The following is a 17,020-nucleotide window of genomic DNA, read 5'->3' as shown; positions in this document are numbered from 1 at the left end:
ATGTAATACAAATTTTACAGATGATCTGTGCTAAATAAGGCTTCTCTTTGTTATTCCAATTTGTTCTGGGAATGTAAATACAATAATCATAACATCAAAATGATCATCTGTGCATATGCTACATTAATGACAGTGCTCCTGAGAAGCCCTTGAGAATGTCCCATTGGATGAAACGCGTCAGCGCGGAGCCTGTGCTGATGTCATCACGCCTGCCAAGTCAGCTGCGGTGCTGGAGAGATATTTGTGCATGTATATATATTTAACTTCATTAAATAGTATTCCGTTTAACACTATGGACTGCCATTTGTTCTCTCTTTCCAGATGAATATGATGGGCGCGGCATCAGTACAACTGCCCTACCTGTCAAAGTACAGAGCAGGAGAAGCCAGAAGCTCTGAGTGTGCCTCTCCTTTGTCCAGACCCTTGCTGGGAGGAAGGAATTCTGAGCTGAGCTCCCTCCTCCTGTGTAGTGAAGTCGCACACAAAGTTCCCCAAGTGACAGTATTGTTTGCTTTTTCTGCAGGTACAGGAGCGCGGCAGGGAGTAGGGGAGGAACGGGCACACTCAGAGCTTCTGGCTTTTCCTACTCTGTACTTTGCCCGGTAGGGGAGTTGTACTGATGCCACCCAGATTGGTTTTTGTGTCTTCTAGCCGCTCACAACCTATACACACAACTGAGGGGGTTTTGGAGCACTTCCTGAGCTCCGTGGAACAAGTCTGATGGCAGGAGGGTGCGGGTAGAAGTCGGCAGAAGAATGGGAGAGAGAACACAACACTCGCTGCCTCTGGCTCTCTCCTTCTCTGGCTAACAGGAGAAGTTTTATCACTGTCACTACTCCTGTCAGCGACAGCGCCCCCTGCAATGCAGCGCCAAGGGCAGATTCCCCCTGCCCCCCCCCTAGTTTCGGGTCTGACAGCTCCCTGCCACCTCCTTTATACTCCTGACAGATGAAAAAATATTTTTTTACATGATCTGCCCATTTGAAGGGATGTAGAGAAGAGAGGGCTGCAGATAAACAAGTACAATTAATGTAAGGCCGCGTACACACGCGGGGACTGTTCGCTCAACTTTGTCCGCTGAACAGTGTTTCGGCGGACAGTCCGCTCGTGTGTGGGCTTTCAGCGGACAGTTTCAGCGGACAGTCTGCTGAACAAAGTTTTTCGGAAATTCCGAAAAACTATCCGCTGAAACTTTGTTTCAGCGAACAGTCCCCTCGTGTGTAGGCTTGTTCGTCAAACTAAGTTCCGCGCATGCTCAGAAAGGATTTACACGCCGAAGTTTGCATTGCAGTGTATAGGACGTTGTTTTCTAGTCCCGTCGTACGTGCCGTTCACGTCATCGCGCACGGTTTCAGCGGACTGTTCGTTCGTCGTGTGTGGGCAAGTCCGTCCATGCTAATTTTGAGCGGACTGTCCGCTGAAACTGTTTGATGGACAAAGTTGAGCGAACAGTCCCCGCGTGTGTACGCGGCCTAAGATGATTTGTTTCATCTCTGTCTATGATCTGTTGCCAGTCATTTCATTGGGTATATGTGAGTCTTTACAACCACTTTAATTGATGTAGCATATGCAAGGATGATCATTTTTTGATGTTATGATTATTGTATGATTATTTTTTGAATACACAATTGCGCATTTATATGGTGTACATGCTGCAATATTTATTTAAAAGGATAGAATCACATTTTAAAGACACATCCCGACATCATTTATAATTGAATTTTGTCACACATTTGTATTTGGTGTTGTTTGAGTTCAGCTCAACAATTCAATACAGAAGCAATCATTAGAGCTTAAAATCTCATTAGAAGGAGCTCATTAGAGCTTACAATTTAAAAGGGAGGGTAAGGTGATACAAAAGGTAATAACTGTGGGGGTGAGCTGATGGCTAAAATAAAAGTATAAATATCACCACTTCCATACAAAAATGTCTAGATTTTGAACAAACGTATGCACAAAATGATAATATTATTTGACAATGTATATAATCATTTTGATTCCATATCCTTCTATAAATTGTACTTGAACCCAACTGTCATATGTAATATTTTTACGTGTTCATGCCAACATTACTTTGTAATATGTCCTCATGTTCATTTAATAAAAACTTTGCGAGACAAAAAAAACAAAAAATAAATAAAAGTAAATTTGTTAGGGATAGGCTTCACTGAAGAGCAGAGTTTTCATGAATCACCTAAAAGTGAATAGAGTAGGAGATAGTCAGACATATTGGGGTAGGGGATTCCAAAGGATATGAGAGGCTTGGGAGAAGTCCCCATGCAAGCATGGGAGGAGGTGAAAAGGGAACTAGAGAGCAGGAAGTCTTAAGCCCCATACACACTATCAGATTGTCTGCTGAGTTTTTCCTTCAGATTTACCAAAACCATGTAGTAGAAGGGCCTGCCTGATTGCATACACATTGAAACTCCTAAGGTTTGACCTCATATTATATGGTTTTGGTAAATCCGAAGGAAAAACTCAGCAGACAATCTGATAGTGTGTACGGGGCTTTAGGAGGAACGAAGAGAACGAGTGGGTTGGTATTTTGAGACTATGTTAGTGATGTAGTTGAGCCAAGATATGGATGTCTTTGTAAGTTATTGTTAGTATTTTGTGCAAATCACATGACAAACTGGACACAATTACAATTGCTTTGGCAGCTATAGTTGCTATATAGAGTACAATATACAGTTTACCAGGAGCAGATCTCAACTTTGTCCTAGGGAATCAATATAACCAATGAGCCTCATACATCTGTACAGTCCCGTCCAATTTAAATTTTCGGTTCTAACATTAACTCAAAATATTGTTTAGATTATATTTGAAATATTTGACCCCAATCACATCAGTAGTCAGACTAGGCTATGAACAAATACTATAGCTTTTAGCAAAAAAATCCAACAGCTTCGTATCAATAACATAATCGTTGCTAAGCTAAACAATATGTATCATGGAATCAATAGGATGTGATTTATTTCACCTAAAAACCATAGAGGCAACGCATTAATGTGACTCATACTAGAATTGTCTCATGGGTAAAAACTGTTTTCTGTAAGTAAATCAGATTTTTGATTTCCCCTTTATAGTTGCTTCCTGTAGTAACTACAAACACCTGCATTTTCTCATGTGTCAGCTTAAGTTCAGAACTAGCTCATGTCCATCCAAAGTTCACCAAATATTCTGTGTACAGGGAAAGCGAGTGTAAATAAAATCCATGTTGTCTCTGTTTATTCCACAGACATACAGAAAGATCCAAAGTGTGTGTATCTGAGCCAACCCATAATAAATTATTCATTTAAAGTGATTTTAAAGCTAAATTATGGGCAGACCATTTATATATAAAGACCCTCTGCCTCACCCACAAATGCATGCATGGAGACGCTCCTCAATACCTATTTGAGAAAATAAAACACTACACGCCCAACCGCAGTCTTCGATCCTCTAATCAAAACCTCCTCCTCGTTCCCAAATCTCGGTACAAATCAAAGGGGGAACAGAGATTCTCTGTTCAAGGACCACGGCTATGGAACGCTCTACCAACCAACATCCGCTTGGAAGGAAACCTCCAGGTCTTCAGGAAAAAACTCAAGACCTTCTCTTCTAGATGCTGGACAACAAAGCTTCGCACAGCACCTTGATGCGATTCAGTTCGCTTTGTGCGCTATACAAATTATTCATTCATTCATATATATATATATATATATATATATATATATATATATTCCTCAATAGCTATAAATCCACTTTGTGAGCACCAGATACTTTTGGAAACCCAGGTAATATTTTGTGTAAATAGCAGTGACACCATCAATGTGCCGTGCCTGTGAAGGGAATAGAGCTGTGGGAGGGGCCCAACATTCTCCACTCACTACAAGCTGCCTGCAAAAAAACAATGAGAGGGGGTGGAGACAAGACCATTCACCCTGCACAAGAAAAGAGAGCAGCAATGAACAGTCTTTAATACAGGAGGTTCCTACACAGGAGGAACGTTTTACGCTAGATTATTTCACAGGTATGGAAGAAATACACAAAGCACAGCATCATCCAAGTAAAAATACACATGGCTCTTGTACTTAGACAATATTTACTTATCCTTGAGTTCAACTTCAAACCCATTTTTTAAGTTTTAAAGTGGTAGTAAAGGTGTTTTTACATTTATACCTACAGGTAAGCCTGTAATAAGGCTTACCTGTAGGTACAGTAAATGTCTCCTAAACAGCGCCAGCAATGTCACTGGTGCATGGCGCACTGCGGTCTCTATGGATGGCGTGCCATCCATTGAGAGAGCCATGCCACAGCTGTGACTCCCACACAGGAGTCACGCCATTGCAACTCGGCCAGGCATACGGCCACAGCTCTTGAACAAGGAAGGAAGGCCAGGTGAAGAGGAAGGCCATGTCAGCAGTATCAGCAGGCCGCTGGAGGGCTTAGTTTTAAGGTAAGTAATACATAATGTGCTAGTATGCTTTTTCATAAGTTTAAGCATTCTATCCTATCTTTTTACTCTGTCCCAACACAATGCTGGCCCTGACTTTCATTGTGAAGGTGGATCCAAGTCCCTCTTTGCTGTATTGTAACAGCTCTTAGCTATATGGAGATGTCTCATTGCTGGACTGGGGCTGTCTCTTTGCTGGACTGGGGCTGTCTCTTTGCTGGACTGGGGCTGTCTCTTTGCTGAAATGGGGATGTCTCTTTGCGGAACTGGGGATGTCTCTTTGCTGAACTGGGGATGTCTCTTTGCTGAACTGGGGATGCCTCTCTGCTGGACTGAAGATGCCTTTCTGTTGGACTGGGGATGTCTTTTTTTGCTGGATTGGGCCATCTCTTTGCTACTTTGGGATGTCTCTTTACTGGATGGGGATGTCTCTTTGCTGGATTGGGCCATCTCTTGGCTATATCAGGCAGTCTCTTTGCTATATGGATCTGTCTCTTTGCTGGATTAGGGTGTCTCTTTGCTGGTTTGGGATGCCTCTTTGCTATATGGGAATGTCTCTGCTGGATTTGGATGTCTGTTTGCTGGATTGGGATGTCTATTGGGATGCAAATCCCATCACCAACCACCCCCGCGAATGCCCCCTCCCCCTCTCCTCCCCTCAAGGACTGGGCTGCCCAATCTAAAATGCCCAGGCCTATTTTTTAACCCAATCAGGGCCTGCCACAGAGTGTCAAGGGTAGAGCCATATGCCAGAGAGTTCAATGACCGGATGAAAGCATGAAAGCAGAGTACAGAAAATAGACGTCCTAATTATAGCTTAATGAAACCTTGTCCCCCAGGCAGTCAAGCTGAGTACGCTACTAATGAAAAATTACAGGTAGCTACATAAGAAAGAGAGTGTGGTCTGGTTAATGAAGAAAATGAGAGTAAATCCCTCCAAAAATAAGAAAATGAGAGTAAATCCCTCCAAAGTGAAACAATCTCAGGTTGTCACCAGGGTCACCAGAACTAGCGTCCCCATTGGAAGGTTTCCCCTCTATTCCTGTTCTGTCAACTCAAAATTTTAGGATTTTATTTTACTTTCACTTTTGATGATAACGGTAAGCAAAACAATAAGAGAGAGTGAATCTTCCAACTTAGTTCTCAGAGAACAATAAAAACTAATGCCCCGTACACACGAGCGGACTTTTCGACATCCAAACTCCGACGGACTGAGTCCGGCGGACTATCCGATCGTGTGTGGGCTGCAACGGACTTTAGCGAAGCTAAAGTCTGACGGACTTTAGAAATGAAGCATGCTTTAAATTTTCCCGACGGAACTCCGCCGGACCCGGTCCCCTTTGAAAAATCCGCTCGTGTGTGTGCTACTCCGACGGACTAAAACCGACGCTAGGGCAGCTATTGGCTACTGTCTAGGAACTTCCTACGTCGAATCCAGTCGTACGTCATCACGTTCGACTCCGTCGGAGTTTGGTGTGATGGTGTGTGGTCAAGTCCGTTCGGTCGAAAAGTCCGCCAGAACTCCGTCGGAACTCCGGCGGAACTCCGGCGGAACTCCTTTGGAGGTCTGTCAGACTTAATCCCTCTCGTGTGTACGGGGCATTACAGGTGTTCTAATCCATATCCACTCTATCCAAAAAAAAAAACCTGAAAAAGTTTTGCCTTTAGTTACCCTTTAAGAAAGTAATAGACCAGAAATAAATGTAGAATCTAAAATGTACTTTTTCTACTTACATCTCTGGATTTGCTGAATGTTTGATCATTTTTTTTTATTGCCCTCAATTGAGTTTGGTTGTGACCTCAAAGGATGACTAAGCCCAACAAGTGCTATAATGTGAGGTGGTTAAGAATTCGTTTTTTTCTTCTGCAAACAAAAGACAGCTCTAAGAACAGATAGTCAGGAACAAATAAATGCTGCATCTTGGGCAACCCAAACTTACAAAGGCCTTACCAACATTAAAATGCAAAAAAAAAAAAAAAAAAGAAAGAAATATCCAAAATACTACCCCTAAATTCTATAAAAAAATTATATTGGTTTTGAAAGGAAAGCCTTGCAAAAAAAAATAAAAAATGAGTTTCCTATCTGACACTAAGGCCTCATGTACACTGCTGCTGATAAACGGTTGTTCAGAGGTAGTTGGCTGCTTTTTTCAGCTGCCCCTGAACTCATCCAATGTTATCTTATCATTACATGTACACAGGTTTGTTTAATGTAATTTTTAGGCAGTTGCGTTTATAAGCTTTTCTTTGAAGGCAAAAAAATGAGTTCAGACGCCGAAGTTTATGATGTTTCAAACGCAAAACACTGCTAAACGTGGCTAAACGCGGTAACTTGCATTTAGCCGTGTTTCGTTTATAGACGTTTTTTATTTTTAGCTATTTTTAAGAAAAAACAATGTTCCAAATACTTCTAAATGCAAACGCAGCTAAATGCGGCATGTGAACACCGCATAATCCTTCCTAACAGCTGCTTCCAAAATACTGACACTGTGGCTGCTCAGTGGCCCCCTTACCCAGTTTTATAGCAGGCCCTTCTAAGCCACACACTGCATTATGGTTGCAAAGAATTTGGCCAAAAAAATTCTGGTAAAGATATGCACAGACCCCAAACCTGCAGGAAAATTATCCTCTTTGTTAAAGCAGACACATCAAAGTAATCTAAATTTTTGACACATTTTTGGAAATAAAATAACATGCTGGCATTAACCCCCCTGACGGTATTCCCGAGTCTGACTCGGGGTGGATTTTTCATACCAAAAGCGGTATCCCCGAGTCAGACTCGGGACTGCATCGCTGGATCCAGGAGGAGGTTTACTTACCTTCTCCCTCGGATCCAGCGTTGTCTCCCCGCTGTACGAGCGAGCCGTGTCTCGCTCGATGCATTACATCGCCGATCTCCGTGCCCTGCGAGCGTTGCGACGCACGGGCACGGAGATCGGCGCCAAATTCAAAAAGTGAAACAAACAGTAAACATACAGTATAATGTAATCTTACAAATTACATTGCTGTATGTAAATATTTCACATCCCCGTTGTCCCTAGTGGTCTGCCCAGTGTCCTGCATGCAGTTTTATATTATAAAAACTGTTCTTTATGCCTGGAAACTGGAGATTGCCCATAGCAACCAAAACTGTCACTGTACATCAAAGATGATTTTAGACCAGCTAGAAAACAGCGATAATAAATTAGAATCACTCGCAGAATTGAGGGATAGCGATTTGTGGGGAGATCCGTCATCAAATACTGAAAAGTAATGACAGTGACAATTCTGCAACTGAGCAAATTTCAGTGTTTTTGATTTGATTACATTATTGAATAATTTTATTATTGTTATATTATTATTTGGTACAATTATTTATAATTATTTATTATATTATAATTTATGATTTAATTTTTCAAACTTTATCATACCCGGGATGTCTGCTAGACTCTGGTTTGGACAGATTTAAGAGAGTTATTTCTAAGAATTGCAGGACTACAATATAAAACGCCAAATTTTCATGCAAAATAATGGTACCGCTTTTAGCACCTAAAATCCGAAATAATCGTACCGCCAGGGAGGTTAAGGTGGTATTAAGGTGATTGAAACATGAAGCTTTGTAATAGTGCACTAGATACCAGGCATCATTAACCACTTGTTTACTGGGCCCTTAAACCCCACTCCTGCCCAGACCAATTTTCAGCTTTCAGCGCTGACGCACTTGCAATGACAATTGCGCGGCCATACAACACTGTACCCAAATTAAATTTTTATCATTTTTTTTCCCACAAATAGAGCTTTCTTTTGGTGGTATTTAATCACTGCTGGGATTTTTATTTTTTGTTAAACAAACAAAAAAAGATGGAAAATTTTGAAAAAAAAAAATCATGTTTCATAGTTTGTTATAAAATTTTGCAAATAGGTAATTTTTCTCCTTCATTGATATGCGCTGATGAGGCAGCACTGGTGGGCACTGATAGGCTGCACTGAGGGCACTGATAGACACAGTTAAGGCGGGACTGATGGGCACAGTTAAGGCGGCACTGATGGCCACGGATGAGTGGCACGGATGGGTTGCACTGATGGGCACTGGTAGGTGATACTGATGGGCACTGATCAGTGCTGCACATCAGTGCCACCTTTGGCACTGATGGCCACGGATGAGTGGCACTAATAGGTGGCACTGTGTGCACTGATAGGTGGCACTGTGGGCACTGATGGGTGGCGCTGGTGGGCACTGGTAGGCGGCACTGTTGCCTAGTGCTAGGTGGCACTGGCAGGGGGCACAGGGGGGCACTAAGGATCTGTGACAGCTCCGTGATCGGGACTGATGTCCTGATCATGGCCGCTGGTGATCGGATTTTTTTTCTCCTCACGCTGTCGGCGCGAGCAGAAAAGGTAGCAGATTACCGGCTCTGTTTACATCACGTGATCAACTGTCATTGGTTGACAGCTGATTACGTGGTAAGGGGTCATGGATCCCTCCCTATCTGCTGCTGCCTACCTCCCTAAGATTTCTTCATTGGTGGAATTTCCCCCTCCGTCCCTTCCTATGATGTATGAGGAAGAAGAGGATTCTCACATATAAACACAGGCTGTAGTTATATGTGTGATTGCTGTGATTGTCCATCACAATGATCACAAGGCACATAGCCATTATGATTGGCTGTGATCTGTGCTGTCTAGTTGTACACATAATAAAATAATAGAGCACTGTTTTACAACATACCGCATTAGTAAAGTAATTAATATCCAGCCTGGGTGACAAGCACGGCTTCCTAAATAGATACAATGGAGGAGAGAGTATAGACACCCTTAGGGAGGTATTTACTAAAACTGGAGAGTGCAAAATCTGGTGCAGCGCTGCATAGAATTCAATCAGCTTCCAGGTTTTATTGTCAAAGCTTAAATGAACAAGCTGAAGTTAAGCCTCGTACACTTGTTGGCCAACCAAGCGTTTGATTTTTGTCAAAAGGGAGTGTGCCAGCATTTTGTCTTGCATACTATAGGTACACAATTTTTGTGCAACAAACACGAACATAGTAAAGTACTACAATGAATTTCAGCTCTTGAGCGCCACCCTTTGGGCCCCTTCTGCTAATTTCGTGTTGGGTGAGCATTGATTCCAAGCATGTGTGTTTTTACTTTCGACTTTTGTGTGAATTTACTGGCCTGCCATCCAACATGTGTTGGCCAAAAGTTGGACAGCAATTGTCAAAAGGAGTGTACTAACGGTAAGATTTTAGGACAACAGTCTGTCAACAGACAATCCCCTGTCAACAATTGCATTGTGTGTACGAGGCTTTAGAAGCTGATTGGCTACCATGCACAGCTGTACCAGATTCTGTGTACACCGGTTTTAGTAAATCCCCCCCCCCCAAGGGACAGCAAGTGTTTCATCTGAAGGATTACTGCTGAAAGTAAAAGAAAAAAAGCTTAACTTGAAAATAAATGCAACCACTGCATTTAAGGACTGATAAACTCCAATACAGTACATTACATTTTTGTTAATGAAATGGCAGAGAAGAGGAGGGGACTTTTTGATACTCACAGAGCAATAAAGAATATAGGTTGATAAAATACAAAATATTTATTGAAAATACATGTAAAATAACACCAGGACCAACAATCTAGGGGTAAATGCCAGAAAAACATGGTAAAAAACAAATTTCATATGTAATTCAACATTAAATGTTCATGAGCCATAATGTGGTGATCCAGATAGCATGAATTCAGAGCCTAATTAAGTCTTCCTCAGGGTAATTGCAGTTGTTAGTATTAGACATGTGTACTGCCGAAAAATGTATTTGTTTTCCTTTCATTGGGTTTTTTTATTCCCCGATTTTCGGTAATTTGTCATGATCGAAATTCTTTATTTCAAAAAAAAATTAAAAAAATTTAATTTGTTATGTCCCATTATAAGTATACGTTATTTCGATAATTTGGAAAAATTCGGAAATTTGAAAATCCAAAAATTTGAAAATCCAAAATTAAGAACGAAAGAACGAAAATCCAAAAATGAAAAAAATTGAAAATCTGAAATACTAACTAACTATCAATAACTAACTGTTAAATTATAGGTATTGGAATTTCCTTTTACATTTGGCTGTTAGTGAACGCAACGAATATGAATTTATCCGAAGTTATGAACTATCCAAAATAATGAATGCCACATTTAAAGAATGGAAAATGCATTCATTAATACTAAATAATAGTAATAATAATAAAATGTTTATTATTATTACTATTATTATTAATTATTATTATTAATTTGTTACATTCGTTATTTCAGATCATTCGTAAATTCGGATAAATTCTTATTTTTTACATTCACTAATAGCCAAATTTGAAAGGAAATTCCAATACACTGTACCTATAATTTATTAGTTAGTAATAGTTATTATTATTAGTTAGCTATTAAAACTTTCAGGTTTTCGAATTCTAGTTCTTATTTTCGGATTTTTTTTTTTTTATTTCCGGATATTCATTCTTATTTTCAGATTTTGGAAGTTTGTTAAACAAATTAACAAATTTGTCTAATTTAGTCGAAAAACATATTCAGAAAGATACGAATTGCACATGTCTAGTTAGTATACCAGAGAAATCTCTTAAATACATACATAGGTAAACTTTACCTTTATTTACCTATGTATGTATTTTTAGAGATTCCTCTGATATGCTAACAAATGCCATCCCCCTGAGGAAGACTTAATTAGTCAAAATGTGTCTGGGCTCTGGATTTGTGCTATCAGGATCATCAAATTATGGTCCATGAACATTTAATGTTTCTGACATACTGTATACTCCTAGATGCTTGGTCCTGAGCTTATATTAAATGCATTTTCAATAAATATTTAGATTTTTATCAACTTATATCCTTTATTGTTCTATGGGTATCAAAAAGACCCTCCCCTCTTCCTCGCCATTTCGTTTGTGAATTTCTCCTTAAGCTTCAAATTGGGACTGATACCAAATTTGCTCTATTATAGCTACAAACTTGTTTTTTGGTTTAGATACTGCATGTTTTAATATGAATTTCAATCTACTTCCTTTTTGAAAAGTCATTCTGGAGAGAAATATAAAGAAAAAAGAAAAAAATATATTTTAACGCGTGATATATTATGTTGTTATATAATTATGTAAGGACTGATTACCTGCAATGCAATCTTGGCAGAATTTTATAACCCCCACACATGATTCTTACAATGCTTTGATAATCCTAACATACAGTATCTTTACAAAAGCTGCCTTATTTTTGAACACATTCACATATCATTTCTATGACCAAAAAGGAAGCGACTGCATAGACTCATTAATTCTTAATAGTTTTTGCAGCATGTGTGTAGTATACATTTTTTTATTTTATTTCTACGTAATGTAGAAAAAAGCCTGTTAGTTAAAATGAACTGAAATGTACAAATCAGAAAAATAATATTTAGTGATTGCTGATGAGGCAGACATGTTTTCTTTCCGTTGTCATCTTTCCTTGATGTGATGGAGTTATCAGAGGTACAAGTTCACTAAAGCCTAAGTTTACCTAACACGGAAAAAAAAAATGCACACGACATTCAGCGAGATACACCCCCCCCCCCCCCCCCGTAAGTAGGCACTGTAATTAATGTCTCTTGTGCTGATTTTTTTTTTCTGTTTTATGTCGAACTAACTATCAAAATTCAAGTTTAACCACTTCAGCCCTGGAACATTTTACCCCCTTCCTGGCCAGAGCACCTTTTGCGATTCAGCACTACATCGCTTTAACTGATAATTGCCCGGTCGTAAGATGTTGTACCCAAACAAAATTGACGTCCTTTTTTCCTACAAACAGAGCTTTCTTTTGGTGGTATTTGATCACCTAGGCGGTTTTTATTTTTTGCGCTATAAACAAAAAAACTCATTATTTTTTTATTTTGCTATAATAAATATGCCCCAAAAATATATATAAAAAAAAACATTTTTTTTTCCTCAGTTTAGGCCGATACGTATTCTTCGACAGATTTTTGGTAAAAAAAAAATCGCAATAAGCATTTATTGATTGGTTTCTACAAAAGATATAGCATTTACAAAATAGGGGATAGATTTATGGCATTTTTATATTTTTTTTATTTTTTTACTAGTAATGGCAACGATCAGTGTTTTTTTTTTTTATCGTGACTGCGACATTATGGCGGACACATCAGACAATTTTAACACATTTTTGGGACCATTGGTATTAATACAGCGATCAATGCTATAAAATTGCATTGATTAATGTAAAAATTTCACTGGCAGTGAAGGGGTTAACCACTAGGGGGCGGGGAGGGGTTAAGTGTGTCCTGGGGAGTGTTTTTAACTGTCTGGGGGATGGGCTAGTAGTGACAGGACACTGATCGCTGCTCCTGATGACAGGTAGCAGAAGATTGGTGTCCTGTGACTAGGCAGAATGGGGAGATGGTGTGTTTACATCGGCATCTCCCCGTTCTTCAGCTCCGTGATATGATCATGCGTGTCCCCACGGATACCAAGTCCGTGGGTCCCACGGGCACGGTCACAGATGCTTACGGCAGGCGTGCACACAGCGGGAAATTCAAAGTACTGTATGGGTACGTTACTTTGCCCAGCCGTGCCATTCTGACGACGTAAAAGTACAGGAGGCGGGCGGGCAAGCGCTTAAAGTGATGCTAAATCCATGTTTTACTGGTATTCTTACCTGCTCTGTACAATAGTTTTTCACAGAGCAGCCCTGATTCTCCTCTTCTCGGGTCCCCCGCCAGTCCGCTTGGCTCCCCCGCGCTCGCTATGGAGGCACTCATTCGTGCTTGCTACTGAGCCAGCTCTGTGTGTCTGTTGACTCGACCTGCCCTCCCTGCTCACTGGCTGTGATTGAGTGATTGATAGCAGCAGGAGCCCATGTCTCTGAGCCAATGAGAAGAGAGAGCCGAGAGAGCGGCTGCTCGCGTGCACATCACTGGATCAAGATCGGGCTCAGGTAAGTATAGGAAGGGGAGGCTGGGTAGAGAGCAGACCACTGAATATTTTTGTACCTTAATGTATAGAATGCATTAAAGTAAAAAAACTTATAGCTTTACTGCCACTTTAAGGTAAAAAAAAAACCCTCTGCCTTTAGAAGCACTTTAAAGTCGGTTACCAAGGAAATGTCTGGCTATTGAAGGCTATTTATCATAGGACCATAAATTATGAGTTAGTATACATTAAGCATTGACTATGCTCTCAAGCCTTGCCATTAGTTACACTACATTTCCACTAAAATCACAAGAAGAATCACAGCTTCACTGCAGAGATTTCCCAACATAATGAATACCAAGTACTTCCAAGTATCATAAAAAAACAAATTGTTTCCCTCTGGTTAACCCTTCCTGATCAATAATTTCCTGATTAGTTCAGGCAATCCTGTAATTGGTAATAATACGTGTTATTACCGGATGTCTTTCCAGTCATAAAAAAAATTTCCACTGATAAATCTTCCAAAGTTTTCTCTGCAGGAAACTTTTTTAAGCTTTAGGATGTATGTGGTCAAAAAGTCAACCAAGGATGGAGAATCTGCGCAGAAACCTCTCTGGGGAGAGAGAACTAAAAGGTCAGAGTAGTAATATGATTTTAAGTGACATTTGTTTTATTTCCAAATTATGCATGAACTCAATTTTAAGTGAAATATTACAAAGTGGTTATAAAATGTGGGGTTTGTTAAAAAAAAAAAATATTTTGTACACCTCCTGACATAGGCTGTGACAACATCATCACATAAACATATGAGGAGACAGTATATATGATTTTTCTGGCAATCCATGTTTACATTATGATAAGTAGATCTCTCGTGGTAACACTGTGCAAAACACCCGAAAAATCCCCCCAAGCATATTAAAATTGGGACTTGGAATCTGTCCACAGGGGGGCCTGTCCCTGTTGTGGGTGCATCCTTTGCCATCATTTTGGTTCTGCCACCTATAAACTCTCTGCAGTTTATGAAAGAATCTTAGGAACCAAAACCATGGCAGAAGGGTGGGAGTGCCTTCATCCCAATCGTGAAAAGAAAAACAAATACCCTCCAAGAAGAGAATAGGGGACTCTTGATTGGGACAATCTCTTCCCTTATACTCTTCTTTTTTTTTCTCTTCTATGATAGCATCTTACTGCATCCTTCAACCACATATCATACCATGGTGATGGATAAAATATAGACATTTTGGATTGCAAACCCAATTTGATACGGCCACACGGCACATAGGTGCCAACTCTAAATGTTAGGCCTCATTCACATGGGTCGCCTTTGTTTGCTTTACATAAAAGTTTGAGACTGGAAAGCATAGTGACTGTTTTGCATTCATATTCAAAATGTACATGTGTTTAGGGGTTACATTCAAATTTTTCATGAATTTGCATGTGTTTACACACATTCAAGGTATCCAATCTGCCCATGGACACACAGATTTTATTTTCTAAATCCAATTACACTGAATGCACCTGAAGCAGGTATATGTATAAAATCCTGGATACAGGCGGTTCCTGGGTTATGAACAAGATAGGGTCTGTAGGTTTGTTCTTAAGTCGAATTTGTATGTAAGTTGGATAGCATAGGGAAGGGTTGACACCCCTGTAACATTTGTTTTGCTATCTGTACCCCTGTTCAGAAGATTTCACCTCACTTTCTGCCCCATGACAATTGAATTTGGAACATTTTGGGTTGTTGTGGGAACAAGGATTGGTGATAAAGTGGAGACACACTTTTTCCCATGATAACTCTATTGCTATGTACACACGATCGGACATTCCTACAACAAAACCGTGGATTTTTTTCCGATGGATGTTGGCTCAAACTTGTCTTGCATACACACGGTCACACAAATGTTGTCGGAAATTCCGAACATCAAGAACGTCAAGAACACAGTGACATACAACACGTATGACAAGCCGAGAAAAATGAAGTTCAATAGCCAACGTGGCTCTTCTACTTGATTCCGTGCATCAAGTCTTCATGTCGGAAAATTTGACAATGAGCTCACAAACTTTGTTTGTGGGAAATTCCAACGAAAAATGTCCGATGGAGCCTACACTCAGTTGGAATTTCCGACAACAAGCTCACATCAAACATTTGTTGTTGTAAAATCTTATAGTGTGTACGGCCCATTACAGGAGTAAATTTCCCTTCCTAGGAGTGGATTTCTTCTCCCTTCCCTCTCACTTCCTGTTTCTCCCTTTGTTCGTAAGTATGAATCATTCATAACTCGGATGTTCGTAACTCGGGGACTGTCGGTACTTTTCCACACTGGGGGAACGGCACCTACCATATACAGCCACTATTATAAGTGAATGGTTATATGTGGTTCGTGTAAATGCCAGTCACTCCTGCATATACATTTGCCTATGAATGCACGTACAGCATATTTCCCCAACACAAAAGTGGAGTGTTTGGGGAACTGTGTCATGGGTAAGTTCACGGGTTAACGCCATTGCAGAAGCAATCAGCTTTTACACAAGTATGAACACATACAGCTATTCACTTGTATTGGGGGCTGTATACAAATGTGTAGCTCCCCAGGCTTGGGAATGAGCTGGGGATTTTACGCTTAAGTACCTGTGAGCTGATAAACGTCCTTGTGCAATAAGCCTTAAATTTATTACATGAATTTATATGCATTTAGAATTGTGGTGTAAATGCATGAATGTCATTGCCTGTGTGAATGAGGCCTTATGAGTAGGCTTCAGGTACATTTTCCAGTATTCTAAGTACCACTTTTTTTCCAACTATATATATATATAGTACTCCAGACAAACTCAGGCTGCTTCTCTTCTCTTAAAAAAAAATTAGCACTGATTTCCATGACCAAATTTTCCAGTGCCATAGCCATATTAGACGTATTGTTAACAAGACCAGGGAGCTTTTTCATCATCTGAACTTCCCAGAACTTATTTAGTGCACATGTACAGTGAGAAGATTGCTTCCAGATTATTTTTAGGAATTCCAAAACAAAAGGAAGCTTTATTTTCCCTATACCGTGAATGAAGAAAGTACAGTAAAGGTTGTTAAGCGTTTGACATATTTTTCTGCATATTTCTAAATAGACATTGCAATTTGTAGAAAAAAAAAAGAATCGATCAGTAGATACAAAGATGCAGTAGAAATGATGTGCAAATATTGAATTCTCCTGTATAAGCCAAACTTGCCCCTTCTTTTACACACCAACTGGACTCCCCTAATGGTCAATGAAACATTAAAATAACGACATGTAGGCAGCGGTGGTGGGGCAAAGATCAACTTTGACAGCTAATGTTTTGATTTGCCCCAAATTTAAAGTGTTACTAAACCTAGGACCCTGCATTCACTAAATCTGGTCTCCCCCAGTACACAGAACTTGGAAATTAAAATGTTTTAGTAAATATAAACTGCTAAATACCTTTTTTCATCAGCAGTTTATAACAGTCTTATGACTTCTATCAGTGTTTGGTTAAAGCTTGTAGGAGGAGTTTTCCTTCTTCTCTCCTGTCTGGACAGTGCTGATCCTGTGCTGATCACATGCACCCTCCCAAGAAAAAAAAAATCTCTAGCAATAAACACCAAACTCAGCATGTGCAGAGTAACCCCAAAGGCTCTGAGCTATCAGCAGATGGATT

Source organism: Lithobates pipiens, unplaced genomic scaffold (assembly GCF_037356315.1).
Source record: "Lithobates pipiens isolate NorthernLeopardFrog02 unplaced genomic scaffold, aLitPip1_a1.2 Scaffold_16, whole genome shotgun sequence".
Taxonomy (NCBI): Eukaryota; Metazoa; Chordata; class Amphibia; order Anura; family Ranidae; genus Lithobates; species Lithobates pipiens.
The sequence above is the reverse complement of the archived record's forward strand: the minus strand, read 5'-3'. Positions refer to the sequence as shown.